Here is an 18,852-nt window from a genome sequence, read left to right as displayed (position 1 = left end):
TTTCATTACCTAGGGATCTCGTTAAAAACCAGATTCTGATGCAGGGACCAAGATTCTGTATTTTTAGCAAGTTGTCAAGTGATGCTAATGCTGCTGGTCTGTGGATGCCGCTTGTAGCAGTTTGGGGCTAGAGAGGATGCGTGTCCCTGTTCCCCACATTCCCCACACCATGTGCTACGAGGACCCTTCTTGAGATCAGCATGCTACTCTTTTTTTTTTTTAAACCCATGATTTCTGATGGGTTCACTTTCTGCATATGACCTGCAATTTCCCTTATTTAAAATTAAGTCATGCCTCAAAGGGCTTCCCCGTACGAGGCCTCCTTCACGGAGGGGCTGCCAGGGTCACCACAAGCCGGTCAGAGAATGGTCCCCCAAAACATGTCTGTGGTGGATGACTTACACCATCTGATTCCGTAACTTTCCATTTCCAGTCCATCCTGAGGAAGAATCTGGGAAGCAAGCCACATCGGGGAAATGCCTGGCTGCAGGGATCAGTGATGCTCCCTGTGATCAGACAAGGTATTATGCGTGAAGGTGCCACTCCTCTCTGACTACATTCACCTGCTGGCTTCTGGCCGTCAAATCTCACCTCTGGAACCTGCCTGGAGGCTGGCTTGTGTTGTCCTTTGGTATAGAAATGGCTTTAGAGAACTTCCTATGCCCAGTTTCAGCTACAGGGCTTGGGTGCCAGCATCAGGGCCAGACCCCGACTGTGGGTCTGGGGTGAGCACTGGGCAGCTGACACCCTGCGTGTGCCTCCTGCGCAGGCTGTGAGCGTGCATCTCCGACCAGGAGCCTGCACATCCTCGAAGGACCTGCTGGAGGCCAAGATGACGCTGGGCCAGCGGAGGCCATGGTTTTTGCGTCGGAACTATTCGAGGATATTTGAGGAGAGGTTATCCGTGATATGTTCGCTTCATTCATCATGAATAATACATGGTTAACCTCTTTTTGAATATCAGACTCTGCCTCGGAGGGCCATCCGCACAGGACACGTGAGAATGTGTGCTGAGTGTGATCCCCGAGCCGCGCCAGCCCTGAGCTCAGTTAGGGAAGCTGCCAGAAGTGAGGTGGTGGGGGAAGTGCCCGGGTGGCTGTGGTGCAGTTACAGTGACTTTGGAGTGTTTTTATGAGTTGCATGTAGTTATGTCCCAGCCCTTTCCAGTGTCACCTGCCCCTCATGGGTGGGGCCAGCCAGGGTGCAGCCTCCTAGTACTGACCCTCTGCCCTCAGTTCTCTGCAGGATGTTGTTCTGGAAAAGATGTGGCTTTCTGCTTCCCTCCCTGAAGACACTGCCAAGGACAGTGTGTTTTTGGTGGCCTGAACTTGATGTGTCCTCCTTGAATGCACACCCAGCAGCAGCCCTGGCGGCTGAGGGCCAGACCCACTGACCTCTCTGCCCTTTCTTGTCTAAGGTCTCCAGTCCCTGTGTGCACTTCCTCCTCTGTGCACACTGAGATCCCTGGAGACCCCTCGAGTGCCTAGTGGCACATCTTTCCGTCATGGAGCCCACACAGCCCATCCCTTGCTGGCTCTTTGGCATGTGGAATCTGCTTGGAACAGAGAACCTAGGCATTAGGACATCCCTCCATTACAGCAAAGGTGGACACAGAGCCCCCTTTTGGTGGAACCCAGTGTTCCTGGGTTCCTCACTATCAGGACGCCCATTCCCACAGAGGGTGACAGCTTCGAACTGCCTCCTGCTGTCTGGACGGCTCAGTTCTATTTGCAGTGAATACCATGGTTGAGTCCTTGGAGGAAATCAGTCAGGATAGACGCCTGCATTGGATACCGGCGTCACAGTAAGGAAACTGGTGGCCTTTGCCAAATTGAATATATGTGGTGCTGAGCTGAGCTGGGGCCTACACCGCACTGATGACTGTGTTTCCTGGTCCACTTACCCTTGGGAGATGCTCGAAAGGATGCAAGCCTTGGTGACAGGATGGATTCTCATGTTCTTGCCAGTGTCCCCACATAGGTCTTGATGAGGGACCTGGCTCAGGATTTTGGTTTAGGGAATGCTGTGTTGATGTCCCTTATTAAGTGATCCTCCCTGCCAGTGAGTGGGCAGGCTCCAGGAAGGTCAGATGGACCAGAGGCCATAAGGCATCTTGTTGAGCCAGGTCACGGGTCACAGGTCACATGGACACTCGTTGGCCACCCTGGCAAGGTGCCATTGTCTATGGCGGCTTAAGTCCCTGAAATGTCCTCAAACTTGGTGTCAGTACCTCCCAAATACTTGGAAACGTGGTCATCCTTGGGTCCTGAGGCTTAATTAGGACTTTGTCCTATAGTCCCCTGGCCGTCCCGTCAAGTTGTAGTCTTCCTGGGCTGGGGGGTGGGCAGGCCGGCTGGAGGACTGCATGGCATTTGTGGTCATCTCAGCAAAGCCGCTGTTTTTCAGGACAGACTCCTTGGAGGCACTCCTTGGCAGAGCGGACCGGGCAGGGTGTCGTCTATGATAGGGCAGTGGATGGTTGATCAGAGAACATACATTTTACCAGTGATGTATGTCGACTGATCCACAGTCCCTGCCTATCCAGTGACTTCTCAGGACACACGCGTTGGCCACACCAGCTCGGAAGAAGAGGCGGCCTCTCCTGGCTGGGTTTGCTTTCATTAAACTGAGTCTTGTGAGGGAGAGCGTGGGCTTGATTTGCACCATGCATCGCTCAGTTCTCCTAACCCTCAGTCCCCGATTCGTCCTCAGGAGGACGCCAATGAAGACTTGACTCTTCAGTGTTCGCCTTCGGTACTTGAAGAGTGGTTATCCCTGCTGTGTTCGCTTTATTTATGACGAATCATACAGGGACATCCAGTTTTTCAGTACCAAATGCTGCTGTGGAGGGCTTCCTGGATGGCACCCCACCTTCAGGAAGGAGGTCTTGGCTTCCATATCCATCAAGGTATGTCGGTGGAAGCTATGACCGTGGTGCCCACGCTTCCACTGTGCTGCACTGCCACCAGAGTCCAATCTCGAAGGAACACATTCGTGTAGGGAGCCAGGTGATGTTCTGGAAGGGGTGCTGGTTTCCGCACCAAACGGTAATGGGAGGTGGACCGTGGAGAATCCCATGCACGCAGAATGACGACCTTCTGCTCCAGGCCGACCTTGTCCCCTGGTGAGATGAATCCCCAGAGACATGCCAGCATCAAGACCGTGCTCCTGTTTCCCCTGACAGCAGTGCTGCTGATACATCACTGGTCCTCACAGCTTTGGCTCCAGGGAAGAGTCTGTGGGTGTCAGAAGTTGCCTTGGAAGGCTGTATGAGAGAAGCGCCACCATGTAGGGAGCCATGACACCCGCCATCTTGCCGTGTGTGTGTGTGTGTGTGTGTGTGTGTGTGTGTGTGTGTGTGTGTGTGGAGAGCTAGTGGACAAATGCCTAAGTGCTGTTTCTGAGGCATCGCCCTTCGTTTACTTGTCCACAAGAGAGTCATGTCCGTTCTGTCTTGTACCTCCATGGGGAAGTCATGTCTGGTTGATAAGATGCTTTTGATAACCTTCCTCTTTTTAAATCAGACTTCTTATTATCATAAGTCCATGATTCATAAATTGATCAACTACCAGAAATGATTCAGTCACTGTACATGTCCTGGTTGAGGGCATCCTGTGTTCTAGATGATTAAGTGATTATCACACAGCTCTCAGCCAGATGAAGCCCGTGCTCCCTTGGACCTCACATTCTGGTGGGACAGATGGACGATGAAATATGAATCGTGACACATAATTCCTTCCAGTTCTGTTTTACAGAGAAAACGAAAACACGGAAGTATCAGGAAGAGGCAGAAAGAGGGTAGATGTTTGTGTTCAGCATGGATTCTAGAAAGTCCTCTGTGCAGAAAGGAATGGGAATGAGGGGAGGTTGTCCAGAGGGAGGCTCAGCAGGACTTTGAGTTGTACTCTGAGAGGGAGCTGTGGGAAGGTTGTGAGCCAAGAGAAATGCAGGGTCTGCATTGAAAAGATTGCTCAGACCACAAGGATGGCGGGTAATAGTCTGCCTGAGGTTGTTGTGCAGATTGTGGAAGAACTCATGGAGGCTTTGATCAGGGTAGAGGCCACTGTGGAGACCAGAGGCAAGGGGAATATGGGGTACCCTAAAGGCTCACGTGAACCCTGCCAATGTCTGGCATGAAGAGGTGGGGGAAGGGACCAAGGACCCTGCAGGTACAGGAATTAATGAGTCCAGGTCCTACAGTCAGTCAGTGGGCATAGTGAGGGCATTGCGGGCAGTATTGCCACAGCCCACACTAAGGTGGTGGCCAGAGGCTACTGGCTCACTGTGGTGTTGGTAAAGGTATAAGTCAAGGAGTCCATGCTGGAAAGTGTGTGGCACATCAACATGGGGGTCATTAAAAGGTGGGGTAGCAAAGGAGAAACAGCCACCACACAGGAAGCACGTGTCCTAGGGGACAGCCATATCTTCATTGGGGCAGAAGACAGAGCTCCTGGTGAGTGAGGACAGGAGGGCTTTGCTGGTGACAGATGTCCTCTAGAAGAGTGGGACTGGGAGGAGGGACATGGGAGGCTGGAGATGGGTTGTTAGGTTGATCTCTTGGGGACCCGAGTCAGATCCTGGAGTTTGAGCAGCTTCTGGTGATGAGTCTACTGGAACCTGGGAAATGGAACTTCGTCCTGCTGGAGTGAAGTTGTTGGGGTGAGCCATTGGCTTTATGGGGTATCATGGAAGGGAGCGGGCATGTCCTGGGGTCATGGGGAGCTTGGTGAACCCCCCTCAGGTCCTCCTAAGGATGCGAAGGGTTCTGCACTGGGCCATCTACACAGGAGAGCCTGCGGGACCCTCTAGGACCTCACCATCAGGGAGCCCCACGGGAGCTTGCTGGATAACTCTTAAGAAGTCCGAGGCTCTGTTCACAAGCCCTGGGGTTCACTCGCCTGTGGAGGACTCCAGACCTGATGGAAGGACCTCTTCTCATTTCTAAATCTTGGTCATGTAGACTCAGAAACCAGATTTCATCACCAGGGTAGAAGGAATGCACCTGCATCACTGTGGCAGAGGTAAGTGGATGCATGGCCCATTCTAACGTGTTCTCAGCATGCAGGTCTTCCACCTCGCTAATGCTACGTCTGCTCTGCCCACAGGGGGTGTGAGGCCGTGGCCCTTGGAGAAGTGGAAGTGCCCTTTGTCTGTCTTATGTCTACTTTTCTGTGGTACTTGAAGAGAAGTTGTTCGTGGTGGATTCGCTTTACTTATGACGAATCATTCACGGACAACACTTTTTTCAGTACCAAATGCTACCTCTAAGGAATTCCTGGACACAGTGGAAACTTCAAGAAAGGTTGATCTTTGTGTCATCCATGCTGAGAAGCCAAGTGTGAATGGCTGGCCACGGACAGAGTGCTCGACCTACCTGTAAGTCACCAGGTCTGCTAACCTGAGCATCTGATTCATCTGTGGGAGACCTCCATGTGGGCCATGCCAACCTTGGGGAGGCAGCTGTCCTCTGCCACCAGCCATCCTGCAAGACTTTGAAAAGAGGCCAACTTCCAGAAGAGATGTTGGTGCCAGCACCATCCAGGGTGTGTGACTGGTTGACCAGAGGGGCATGCACTGTGTTCACCCTGTGGGCCACCTAGTCACCAACCCTCAGCATCAATCTCACGCAGGAAGATTTTCTGGAAACCCTGCCGACCTTGGGGAAGTGTCAGTGGACATGCTGGCTGTGACTGCTCAGTGGACCAGGATGAACCATGGTCTTGGGGTGTGTTTTTGCATAAAATGCAATGAGTCATCCATGTAGCTCCTCCATCACTATCACAGCGTCCTTGAAGTGTTGACTTCAGATGTTGGACATGATGTTGACATCCCATGAGGGGCCGGAAGTGGGTCAGCTCCTCTCCTGGGTGTGTGATTGAATTGTTTTTCTAAGCTATGCTTTATTTATTAGCTGTATCTCATATTCCTCTAACCCAGCATCCCATCTTTCCATAGGATAATCTACAGAGTTGTCAGCTTTGATAAGTGGCCATCATTGTGCTACCAGCCTTACTCTATCACAGGCGCTACCAGCATGTGCTCACTCCATGCTGGCTGTGAAATGGCGCCCCTGCTGTCCAGGAGGTCTATCAACATCCAGTGCCACCAACGCCCCTTAAGGTAAGTGTGCCTCGGGTGAGCATGCATTTAATGCAGGTGTATGTCACTCGGCTCGGCCCACTACCCACTGTTGTTCTACCCATCCCTAACAGGACTTCTGAGAGGAACAACCGGCTTTTCAAGAGAGGCAGTGGATTTCTCACCAGTTTTACCCATGGTACTTGGAGAGGGGCTGGCTGTGATCAGTTTGATCCATCAAAGTGACTCATACACGGCTGTCCTCTCTGTTACTGTCAGAGTCTGCCTCAGAGGGCTTTCTGAGCAAGTGCTGCTTCCCAGGTTGGTTTCCGGGTGGCCTAGCCTGTGACCACTGCCTTCCCTGGAATGCATGTTGCTAGCCTGCAACCCTGGTGTCCAATCTGACCCAATCTGACTACTCTAGGGGTCACCCCCTAGAGTACCACCAGCTTTAGGCCAAGCTAGACAGGCTGTTGGGACGCCCCAACTTTTTAAACATTAAATCTGAAACATATTAGCTGACTCCATTTTTATTACTATCCTTTTAACCATGGAGAGGCATCCAGAGGCATCTTTTATTAGCCCTCAGGACAGAGAAGAGACAGGGGCCGTAATGCGTGTGGCCCTTGGGTCGCTAGCTCACAGCAGACCGCACTCTATAGGAAGCTCTTTTGAGGGACTCCTGGGCGTACCGAGGAGGCAAACCTGCTTTTGCAAACACAGAGTTTGTTTCATTTTTAAAGACTTGGGCAGGAAGTGGCCTTCCTGTCCCCACTGGTCTTGGGCTGCTGATCTAGGGGTGGCCGGGGAATATGGGTTTGACTTGGGAATTGAGCCACTGGGTCCGCTCATCCTCAGGGACCCATCTGCCCTCAGCGGCCACTCCCAAGCTGCCCAGCGGCCCAGCGGAGGAAGCAGGAATGCTGCGAGCATAGTGCCCACCCTGGTCCTTGGAGGGAGGTTGTCCTTGGTGAGTTCACGTTACTTAGCGATGCCCGATACATGGTCCAGCTCTTTTCAGTCTCCCATCTCACTAGGAGCCTTCTGGGTCCTGTGGCCACACTTGTATGGATCCACATGTGTATGTGACCATGTACCTGGCCCCGGAGCTGGAAGACAGGTGCTGTAGTCCTCCTCCAGGCCCCGCATGGGAGGCACGGCCAGCTTTGGTCAGCCTGTGACCTACACTGAATACCTTCATTGACCAAGGACATGATGGTTGCTGTTGAGCTTCCAGCTGTTTGAGTTTTGGAGGGGTAGGGAGGTTCTTGAAGAAACGATGAGCAGCTCCCCTTCCCCTTCCTGGTAAATCTTGTCTCGGGAGGAGGCTACTTAGACCTGTTGGCAGCTTAGGGAGGGGGCATGGGTTCGGCAGGATTTGGGGGATGCCAAGAAAGTGACTTACATGTCTGTTACTCCAAGAAGCATGCAAAATGTAAGAATGGGAGCAGTTGTATTTGTTTATTTGATTTTTTTGGATTACTGAGACAGGGTCTTGGTATATAGTAGAGGCTGGTTTTGAACTTACTATGTAGCTTAGGCAGTCACAAAGTTGTGGCATCCTCTTGCCTCAGCCTCCTGAGTGCTGGGATTACAGATGTGTCCCACCATATCCAGCTGGAGGCAGTTCTATTTTCAATTTATTTTTATTTTTAAAAGAATAGCTATTCTATTACTATATTTATAAATATGTCATATGCTTGTAACAAAAATTCAAGGCATATGGAAAATATATATTAAAAAGTAAATAAAATCACTCAATTCTATGTATACCCATAGATTAGCATCAAGGAATTTCCAACACCTGTCTGAACATATATGCACATAAAAAGAAAAGTAGAAACGTATTTTATAGTAGTGAGGTCACTTTACCTAATTATTTTATTTTATTTTATTTTACTTTTTTCTTTTTTTTTTTGTCTTTTTCCTTTTTATCGGTACCGGGGATCAAACTCACGACTGCCTGCTTACAAGGCAGGCGCTTATGCTGCTGAGCTAAATCCCCAGCCCACCTAATTATTTTATTAAAATGTTACCTATAATTCTACTTGAATTTAAGATGAAGAACAGCTAGAGGAGATTCAAAGAATTGGTAAGACTTTCTTGTTTTATCCTAAGAGATATGAACTACTAATATATACAATGAAGAAAAATGACTGTGTGAAAGATTAATGCAGTTGGAATCATTGTGTTTTTAAATTCCTTCAGTTTTAGTTCTAATTCTGAATGAGTAAAGTCAACACTCTGTATACTGCCCCAGCTCCTTTTATTCAGTCACGCATTTTAAGGTTTCCATTGTAAATATTTGCAAGTGTTTGATGATAGCTGTATATGTAAGGGATTCATTATTAACCACTTCTTTCTTTCTATTTCTGTGTTTTCATTTTAATTCTTCTCAGAATTCATTCTATCATAATTTCTTTAAGAATGGCTGACATACACTACTCTTGAGATCTCAGACATTTGAAAATATGTATGTCTTGCTTTTATGCACAAGGAACAGTTTAGCCAGGTATAAAATTCTCAGCCTACTTTTAAAACTTTCCTCAGAACATGCTTCTCCCCTGTCTTCTGCATGGAGCATTTCACTGTTGACATCACTTTTGATGTGAATGTTACCTACCTGAACTGTAGTATGTGTGTGTGTGTGTGTGTGTGTGTGTGTGTGTGTGTGTCCCTGTGTGTATGGTACTGGGGATTAAACCCAAGGCCTTGTGCAGGCTAGAGAGCACTCCACCACTGAGCTCCATGCTCAGGCATCTACTTGACTGAAGAATGTTTGGACTTCTGTGCACTGAGAGATCAGTCATCTCTCAGAATGTCTAGGTATTGCTTTTGTAACTTTCCTCAACTACCTCCTTTTTGTCACATTGTTCTATTGAGCCTTTGAGATTTTAAGTTCCTTCAGTCTCTTTATTTCTCCAGTCACTTTAAAGCTACTTACTCTATAATTTCTCAAAGCATTATGGGTACACATCCTTTTCTCATTGAATCCATTTAACTCTCTCGTGGTGTTCTCCGTGGTTTTGCGAGGTTACCTTCAGTGGAGGGTTAAGATGTTTTCGTTTTGCTCCCTAAGCATAGAGGTCAAACATTATGGAGTTGCATTTAGTTCTGAGGCACTTCAGGGATTGCACTGCCTGAACTAGTTTTCCACTCAGCTTCTGGGCTCCAGGGTCCCTGTGCCTCACAGCTATGCAGGTCCTGGCCACACCGTTGCCCCAGAGCTTGTGATAGCATCTTGTCACTTTCCCACGCCATGATGGTTTTCTGGTTCCTGAGTTATGGATCCACTCTCTTTGTGCTTGCTGGTGCTTAGCCTTTGTAACTACAGACCCTGGGGCCTCGGGCTAGGACAGTGTCCTCCTTTCTGTTCCTTTTTCTTGCTTATATGTCCTTATTCTTTCTCTAGTCTTGGATATCAGTGACTTTACCAGATTTGACTCAGCCGCTATCTTTCTCTGAGTTATATTATTCCCTCTTTAATAGATTTAGTTGTTCCTTTAAGAATATTTTCTTCTGTTCTTTCTACAAATACTGTTTCCGTGTTGGTCTTTTCTTGAATTAAATGATCTCTTTTATTTCATTGCATAATCTGAAATCTGGCCCATGCTGCCATCCGTATTCCAGGTTTCTCTGTTGTGTACATTTGTCTGTTTAAGACAATGATGCCCAGATACCTCCTTCTCAGTGTTGCCCATCACATGACCAAGATAGCTTATTGCAATGCCAACATCTTGGATGGACATGGAACCAGGGACATTTGGCAGGTACGTGGATTTACTGTTAACAAATAAAAGATTTTGGTGGTAGCTGTTGTTTACATGTCTGTGTGACCACTGACCCTGGGTATACGATCTCTCTTTAGTAAGACACTTTGGAAGTTATGCCCACCATCAGGGGATGAGGCTATGATCCTGAGGTCAACGCCCTTCTGTGGTATAACAAAGTCTGCTTTCAATCCTGTCCCTTCCTTTATGATCAGTGGTGCAGGGTCGGCCTTTTTGTCATAGATGCCAGCTTTGGAGGACTTCTGGCCCATCTAAAGAAAGGATGGATGCTGCTGGCTTTGAGGCTATTGTGTCATGAGGCAATACTGTCTGCTACGATCATAATAACAGACTTCTTCTGCCCTCGACTTTCCTCATATCAACCCCTGGGGGTGTTGTGTGGATTCCCAGCCAACCTTGGCAGCGCTGTTACAGCCTGGACCACTGTGAAACCCAGGATGGGACAGTTGAGTACAGGCATGAGCTGTCCTCCTACCCCCTTGCCGTCAGTCCGCTAACCCTCAGTGTTCGCTTTGTCCTTAGGGGGACTTCCTGGAGGAAGCCAGCTCTGGAGAAGAGGCCAGTGCACGTTCGGTACTTGAAGATAGGTTATCCGTGTTGCCTTCGTTTTATTTATGTCGAATCATACGCGGTTGACCTATTTTCCAGTATCAAATCCCGCCTTGGAGGACTCCAAGGGGAGTCTGAAGGGGAGACTCCAAGGGGAGGGAGTCTCACTGCGGGGCGGGACCTTGGTGGCAGCTCCCCTCCGGGGTAGCGAAGAGGCTGACGGAGGCAGCTGACCAGCAGAGCATGCGTCTTCTCAGGCCTCTGTGCCCTACTCCTAGCCCAGTGTGTGAGCCACACCTGGGAAAATCCCCGGAGGTCGTACAAGCTTTCCGGATGATGTGGGGATTTCCCTACCAGGCAGAAGTTGGGGAGAGGTTGTCCGTGGTGCGCCCGTCTTATTTTCTTAAGTATCAAATCTGGCAAGGAAACACCCTGGGTTGTTGCCAATTCCAGGAACTCAGTGAACAGCGAAGCCAAGAACATGCATCTCTGCCCCACGCGGGCCACACCTGACCTCACCGCCTGAGTGGCATCACCCTCCAGGCTTGCTGTGTGGTTATCACACCAGCCTCGGTCCTGAGGTCTCATTGCAGCCTTGGATGTACCTCGGATGGGCTCAGCCAAGCCCTTTGTTGTCCTGTCTGAATGGTTTCCTGGGTGTGTCCCCTGGACGGTACATGTCACCAGCTTCCTGACCCTGCATATCCCATCCTTAGGCCTGGCATCTGGGACTCGGCAATACAAGCACACTAGTCGGGTACTTGAATGGAGGTTGTCCATGGTGTGTTCATTTTATTTATGATGAGTATTACATGGCCAATCTCTTTTCGGTACTAAAATCTTCTCGGGAAAACTTCAGCGCCTGCACGGGGTAAGGAAACGGGTCATCGGTCGTTTCTCCATGACACAGGGTCGCGTGTGACTGCTGTCCCCACAGTGGTCAGCGGAGGAAGACTTCCCAGATCCTGATGCTTCAGGGAGGTTGTCATGGTTACCTCTCCTCCTCGAGGGCTCCTCAAGCAATAAGGGGCTCCAAGAGACTCTTTCTAGGTGGGAAACCATCTTGGACAGAGGCACAGTTTGCAGAAAGGGACCACGTTGTGGCCCTCCCTCAGCCATGTCTGGCTGAATGCCGAGCACATACTTGCAAAACTCCATCCATCACTCTTCCTCCTGCTTCTCAGAGCGCCTTCTAGGAGCAGCGCCCGCTCTGGCCTGGGTGTGTGAGGAGGGTCCTCCCGCTAAGAATCAGTGGTCTGAAGGCAGGACAGGATTGTCCCTAGTGCAACAGGACAGTCACTTGCAGCATTCCTTACCACCTGGTATTTGCTAGGGAGCCCACCACGTATAGACTAGGGTTAACACCTACGGATGATGGGAGTCCAGTGTATACTGGCATCAGGGCACAGGGTGGTGTAATCATACTGGGTCGTACTCTGATGCACGTTACCAGCAGAATCCCTGTCCCTTGCCTCAATACTGCGTCCTGAGGTGCACATGGCAAATGTGACCTGGGATGGATTAGTAGGTGGCAGTTCCATATGTGTTCTTTTTGTATTTCATTTCACTTTGTTGTTTTGGTTTTTTGAGATAGGGTCTCACTGGGTGGTCTTGTGGGCCTTGAACTTACCATGTGTCCCAGGCTAGCCTTGAACTGATGATGACCCTCCTGCCTCAGCTTCTCAAGGGGTATTGTTTATTGAATCCTCTTTGAGGCCTCCTGGAAGCCAGAGTGGACGGTGGATGGTCACTGCAGCCTCACTATCCAAGGAGGCCACCAGGTGGGGGGTCCTTGGCGAGGTAGCCCTCCTGAGATCCCAGTGGGCTGCATGGACCGTGCCTTGTTCACACAGTAAAATAGCGACTCCTTTCCTGTGGAAGTGCCTCTCAGGGACTTCTGGGGAAGAGGCCAATTTTGGGGTGGGGCTGGGCAGTTCACCGGGTCAGTGAGCAACACTGGCCCAGCATGACTTTCCCCACTCTGGAAGCCAGCTCAGGGACCATTCCCAAAGCCTGCTAACTGGTCCACCATGAGCCCCTGGAGGTGGTGCCAGCCTGTCCAGAGAGAGCGAGCCTGTGCCCACAGCCAGACCCCCAGGCGTTGTCGCCTTGGTGAAGAGGCGTCCTGTTGGTATTCTTGCCCGTGCTGATGTTTGAGCCTTGAGCAGAGGTTGCCCTTGGTGAATTCGCTTTATGTATGTTGAATCACACAAAGGCAACTTTTGTTTGAGTATCAAATCCTGCTTGGGACGACCTCGGGAACCCAGTGGCAAGCTCGGGGTCCGTCCCCCCCCCCAGAGAAAAGTGAGCAGTGTAGGCACAGGGCTCCACAGCTCTCTGGTGGACAAGATTTGACTTCTCAGAGCAGACGAGCTCGGTTCATCCTGAAGGTCACCAGGGGCCCTTCCCACCATGGACCTTTTCTCCCCACACCGCCATCTTGGCCCCCCAACTTCTCCACAGAGAGTAGGTTAATAAAGGCTCACTCTGGACAAGGTCCCCTCCCCTCCTTTCTCTCCATCTCCCACGCCCACAAGTACTCTTGGTTCTCCCCGCTTCCTCTTGTACCCCACCTTGTCTCTCTTTCTAGCCCCTCATCCAGCCTGGGTCTCAATGCTCACATGGGTTATGCAATGAATAGAGATGATCAATATCTCATTCCCTGTATATTAAATAACAGTGATAACAAAAATAATGAGCACAAAGTAACAGTAAGAAGCACTGATTCAGCTGAGGGAAGTGTGTTCGATTGACTACAAATTAGCAGAAGAATCCAATTTTCTTGACAACATTTCAGCGGCAACTTTTGACCCGGGGAAATGGAACACTGTAGACACGGCGGCCGCAGAGGACATTCACGGTGGCCGCAGCTGTAAACAGAAATATTTGATGTAGACACAAACTTGTGGAGGCTTCGCATCTTCAGATTTTTAAATGGAAAGAAATTGATCCTAATGAAAATGATTTGGGAAAAATAACAAGGGAAATAAAAGAAATGAAGACAGCTCAACAGCACAGTCAAGGAAGCTAAACAGGGAATTGAATTAGTTTAGCAGAATTCACCCTGAAAATCTTGTTTTTATGGAAATCAGCACTGGCAGTTTCCACTCTGATGGTGAAACTCCTTGTGTCTTTGAAGTAGACGATGAGGTCAGTATAAGCCAATGACTAAATTCAGTGTCCTTGTCACAGCTGACCCTTTGCTTTCTGACCCAGGGAGCTTCCTGGACAGGTGTGCCAACCTCCATGTGACATGCTGGCCAGGCATGTGCCGAGGGGCTGGGAGCGTGTTGTTCCAAGAGCGTGCGGTACGATGGTGTCCTGTGTCTCCTGGCCTCCCTCCATACCCAGGGGACATTCTGGGTGTGATAGAGTTGCCAGCTATCTTCCTTGAGAGCCACTGACTCCCGTGCTGCTGCCATGCTGGTGGGAAGTAGGGGCATTCTGACCCCCTGGGGCCTGCATTGGCTCCACGTGGCATCCTCAGTGTCAAGTGTCACCTGGCTGTGGAGGCTGAGGCTTCCTTAGAAGGGCTGGAGGCAGTGTTTCTAGGTCAAGTTCATTGCCCAGGACAGGAAGGCAGTGCCCTTTACTGTCAGGCTTCATGGATGACCAGTACTGCGTGATGGCTCTCTTTGCAGATCACCCCTGCCCTGGCAGACTTCCAACAGCCACGCCACCCTCCTGGGGTGGCCACTGGCCAGAGACCTTTCTGGGTAGGTGCGTGGGTATTCCTCGACTGCCTGAGTGTTGGTGATGTATGCTGTCCCATCCACTGGCCATCGATGCCCAAGCCTTTCTTGGGAGCGCTTCTAGGAGGCAATACCAGCTCTGGGAGGAGTCTCTGAGCTGCAGGTTAGTGGCCGCAGCTCAGGGAAGGACACTGCCTGTGACGTGTTCTTTCTCTGTGACAGACTTGCATGGCTGGCCTCTTGCTCCAACCATAGCCAGGCTTGGAGAGCTTTCTGAACCAATGCCAATGTCAGAGAGAGGATTCTGCTGCCGGTCCCACTCCAAAGTTTATAAAATGGGTGGTGGGCACAGAATCCGGACTCTGCCTGTGGCATACATCATCTGGTCTGGATCCTCACTGGCCACCCCGCTGGGTCGATGTGCAAGGTGTCCTCTGGACTTGACACTTCATGGCAACTCGAAGGTGGGCGGGGGTGGCATTCTGGCTGCAGTGGGGCTGCTCTGTGCTCTCCGATTATTTGCTTTCTTGCCCTCTCCTCACACTCACCTCTTCCACTTTGGTGTTTCCTTTGCTTTGTTTATGGGGCTGACTGAGTGATCAAGTGGTAGTGATCACTACAGTGGGTTTCAGGTTGGTGACTGGGGTAAGAGGTGAGTGTGGGCAGGCAGAGACAAGGAAGGCTGGTTGCTGGCTGCTGGCCGAGGACCCCTGGTGAGCTCCTTTTGAAAGAGATCCTCTTCTGGAGGGTGGCCCTGTGTCCGTATGCAGGGCCTGCACTGTCCTCTTCCTGGGGCTGGGAATGGGGAGTGGGGTGTGAGCAGGGCTGTGTCCTCATCCTGACTAAAGCACCCATGCACCGTGTCCTCTGCTTCACATCATATCCTCCCTCCGGGGGTCCCAAGGTCACCTTCGGGATGAACAGAATGGTCAGGGAGGTGATGGGATGGTTGGCACCATGGGCGGGGAGCGGTCCTTGCAGAGAGTGAAGTTGAGGTCCCCAAATGTCCAGTATTCGAGCTGCACTTGGGGGAGACTCTTCAGGAAGCATGGCCACTGCAAAGCATCTGCCTTAGTCTGAGCGTCTCAGCCTCTCCATGGTACCCGGAGAGAGGTTACCCAAGCAACTTTGCATCTGAACAACGAATGTTGCTCGGTGAACCCCTTTTCGGTATCGAAGTCCACCAGGGACACCAACCCGGAGGCCAGGCACCTCAGAGAAGAAGGCTGCCACCAGCTCTGTTCTGGGGTAGCGGACGGATGGTCGACCAGTTGGAAAGTAATTGTCTCTAATGTACTTCACCTGGTCCACTAGCCGTCTGTGCCCACCACAGCCCGCGAGCCTCAGCCCGGTGCCTTTCCTGGTATTTGATGGGAGATCGACCGTGTTATATTCGCTTCCTTGACTTCGAATAATACATGGTTGATCTTTTCTCAGTACCAAATCTCACCTTGGAGGACCTCCTGGAGATGCTGCCCTTGGGGGGCAGATGGGATGAGGCCATGGGGTTTATTTCCTCTGTGGGGACCCAGAGGGAGAGCTGCACCCCATTCTGGTCTGGGAGGGCTGTGTGCTCCCTGTGTCTGGCCCCTCTCACCTTTGGCGTCCAATCCATCCTCAGGACCGCTCCGGAAGGCAATGCCAGCACCACGGCGACCACGGTCCTGGCTTCAGCGTCACTCGGTACCTGAAGAGAGGTTGTCTGTGATGAGTTCGCTTTATTAATGACGAATATAACACAGATGGCCTGTCTTCAGTACTGCCTTGCCCGCGGCAGAGCGCCGGCCAGCCCCGCGGGTACGTGACGCATGCCTCCCCGCGCTCTTCCTCACCCTCTGCGCCGCCCTTGGCTCGGACCCACTCGGGAGAGCTCCAGGTTTTGCCCCGGGTGGGGGAGGCTGGTCAGGAAGCTTCGGCCTTGTGCATGATGACCAGCTTGGCCCCTGTTCCGTCTCAGTCCCACAGAGGCAGAGGACTCCCACAGCCCGTCCTCCTGCAGCTCCCCGAGGCTGACCACGTGCTGCGTCCCACCCCTCGGAGACCCTCAGCCGAGCCACCGTCCCTGCTGCGCATGAGCTCCCCGTGGTGCCTGAGGAGAGGTTGCCTGTGGCATGTTCGCATCCCTTGTGACGCACAATCACGGTCAACCTCTCTTCAGGGCCAGATTCTGCCTCGCATGCCGCCTGTGCCTGCACTGCTGCTGTCTGCGGAGGGGGTGGGGTGCTGCGGCCAGGCCTCCTGTGCATGGCCGGTGGCTGAGCATGTGCTTGCCTCACAGCCGGGCCCCAAGCATCCCATCCCATCCTTCGAGGCGGACTGGGCAAGCCGGGAGGCCGTCCTGGAGGAAGAAGCCTCTTGTCCGAAGTCGGCACTGCTCGGTGGTCCCTGGAATAGGTTGCCTGTGAGGTGTTCACTTTCTATACGATGAATATTATACAGTCAACCTCTTTCCGGCATCGAATCCCGCCGTGGCTGACCTCTGCTTGCGATGCCCAGGTCAGGTGGTGGCCACAGGACCATCCTCCTGTGCCAGTTGGTTGTGGATTTTATGTGGGACCTGTCACCTGGTCCACTCTGAAGGGTGGAAGCAGAAAGCTCTGGTCTCTATGGTACGCTTGCCGCCCCGACGTCGCTGCTCCTCGCAGGTGGGGACCCACAGTGCCCTTTGCACACCTGCGCCCTGGCTCTGTGCAGACCTTGGCAAGATGACCGGCAAGCGCAGAGACGCCGAAGTCCAGAAAGTGGCTGCCGCTGCCCGTGGGTGACAAGGGTGCAGGGCCGAGACCACCACGCATCCTGCACATCCCTGTCTCACAGGTTCCGGGCCCCAGAGGGGACAGAGTGTCCTTCAAGCCACATGGTCGCCCCTGAGCCCCAGGACAGGCAGCCCTGCCGCAGTTTATCAGTTACTTTCCTACTGTTTTGTCCTAGCACTTTGCTTGCCAAAGTTCCCTGTGTTAATGTTTACTTGTCCCCATGTCCCCCAACCCTGATCTCTACAGTTTCTCAGGGCAGTGACATTTTTTGGTCTTAGCTTTTGCTGTGTTCCCTGTCCTGAGACTTCAGGTCGGGCCCTTAGTAGCAGAACAGTGAACATTTGTTGATTGACTAATAGAGTCCCCGAGGGCACAGACCACATTAGGTTAATCCCCAGGAAATCGAGGGGTGTGAAGCAGGAGCTCTGTAAGATGTGGTGACTGCGCACATGAATATGGTAATTGGCTTTCAGAAATTCTTCGCATTTGTTAAAAGCTGTTCGGTTTCCCCGCCCTTCCAGGGCGACCCCCAAGAGCCTGAGGTTTGCAGCAGCAGTGACAGGTCAAGGAGGTCTGGGATCTTTCCTCCACTTCGCCAGTCCAAATCTCAACACTCCCTGCAGACGTCCACGGCGCGTGCCCCCTGCTACCCTGGGCCCCTCTAGCAGAACCCCGGATGCTCTGGGGAGCCCCGTCTGCAATGGGCCAGAGCCCGGAGTCAGGGCTAATAGATTATGCATGGAACTGACTAAAGGGAACATTTGGAGATGAAAATTGCCATTAACGCACTGCCACATCCTCGGAATACATTAAGGTGTGTGTGAGAGCGGCTGTAGCCTCACCTAATGGCTCCAACTCTCCGTTGCTACACTGCAGGGATCACAGGCAAAGCTGCCACCAAGTCTCTGGGGCCGCTCCCTGTCTGGGAGAGCCATGGGGACCTCGACTGCCACCAGGGAATTATGCATGAAGCAAAATGTCAGCCCGGAGTACCTGGCAATCAGCAGCCCGTGTGCTCTAGACGCATTTTCAGACCCGAAGAGGGTGACCCTTGGTGCCACTTGGTACAGAATTTCATTAAAAGCAAAACGACTGATTTATCTATTGTTTGAAGAGAAGAAAAAATAAACAAAAGGCTTTTCTAACCCAACAAGCCAGATGAGATGTCTGTCCCTGGGGGCATCTGCAGCCAGGAGGAAAGTCACTGCTGGCTTCAGCCAGAGGGTTGGTGTTCCGTCCCATCTCCAAAGCCAAATGTAAATGCAGCCGATGGTCCAAGTTGGGGGGTTGCACACCTTCATCCTGGCCTGAGTGTACCCCCACTGTGTCCTCTGGACATGAGCCACGGCTGTTCTCACAGGTGTTTGCCTTGGTCCTGGCCCCGTGGTGGGGAGCAGGGTGGAGGTTCTGGTTTACAGACAGGGACATGGGGCCCAGAGAGAGCACCACTCCCACAAAACCTCTGAGACAGAGGCCACGGGGAGCTGCGGAGCCCAGGCTGCTCTGCCACTGCCTGCGGGTCTGGAGCCCAGGTCTGGAGTGGCCCCTTGTCTTGGAATTGGCCGCCTGATTCTCTCTGCATGGTGAGGGGCTGTCTCTCCCCAGACTGGGCTTCACAGTTCTCCTGGGGTTTCCCTGCACCCAATGGGTGTCTCCACCCATGAAATGAGGGCTTATGTTTGTGTCTGGCCCAGGTGGGAGGAGGGCTGCTCGCTCTGTAGAGGCCCAGGCCTGGGGTCTAAGGGACGCTCACACACACCTGTGCTGCTGGGCCCGGGTGCTGGTTGCTGCCCTCCACTGTGGGGGATCAGAGGCTGTGGGCAGGAAGTGAGCGCCCCCCTCCATCCTGCGCATGCACTTGGCACAGTCCTGGGTCCCCAACTCAGCTCACCCCTCGGGGGAGGGGTCCTCCAGAACACATAGAACCCCGCATTCAGGTCCATCCCTCCCCTACCAGCCCTGGGCGGGTAGGACTGAGGGTCCGAG

At 52.0% G+C, this 18,852-nt stretch overlaps 1 long non-coding RNA gene across 1 annotated transcript in view; it reads left to right on the top strand.

Annotated features, from left to right (window-relative positions):
* Nucleotides 1-18,019, top strand: part of LOC111754908 (uncharacterized) — a 164,869-nt gene extending 146,850 nt beyond the window's left edge. Inside the window, exons 44-45 of the long non-coding RNA XR_010044870.1 lie at nt 434-5,867; nt 5,956-18,019. This is a non-coding gene — a long non-coding RNA (uncharacterized LOC111754908). The remainder of the gene's footprint in view (nt 1-433; nt 5,868-5,955) is intronic.
* The last annotated feature ends 833 nt before the right edge of the window (nt 18,020-18,852 follow it).

Source organism: Cavia porcellus, unplaced genomic scaffold (assembly GCF_034190915.1).
Source record: "Cavia porcellus strain 051 isolate PalLab524CR breed Dunkin Hartley unplaced genomic scaffold, mCavPor4.1 scaffold_31, whole genome shotgun sequence".
Lineage (NCBI taxonomy): Eukaryota > Metazoa > Chordata > Mammalia > Rodentia > Caviidae > Cavia > Cavia porcellus.
This window is presented reverse-complemented; position numbering and strand designations above follow the sequence as displayed.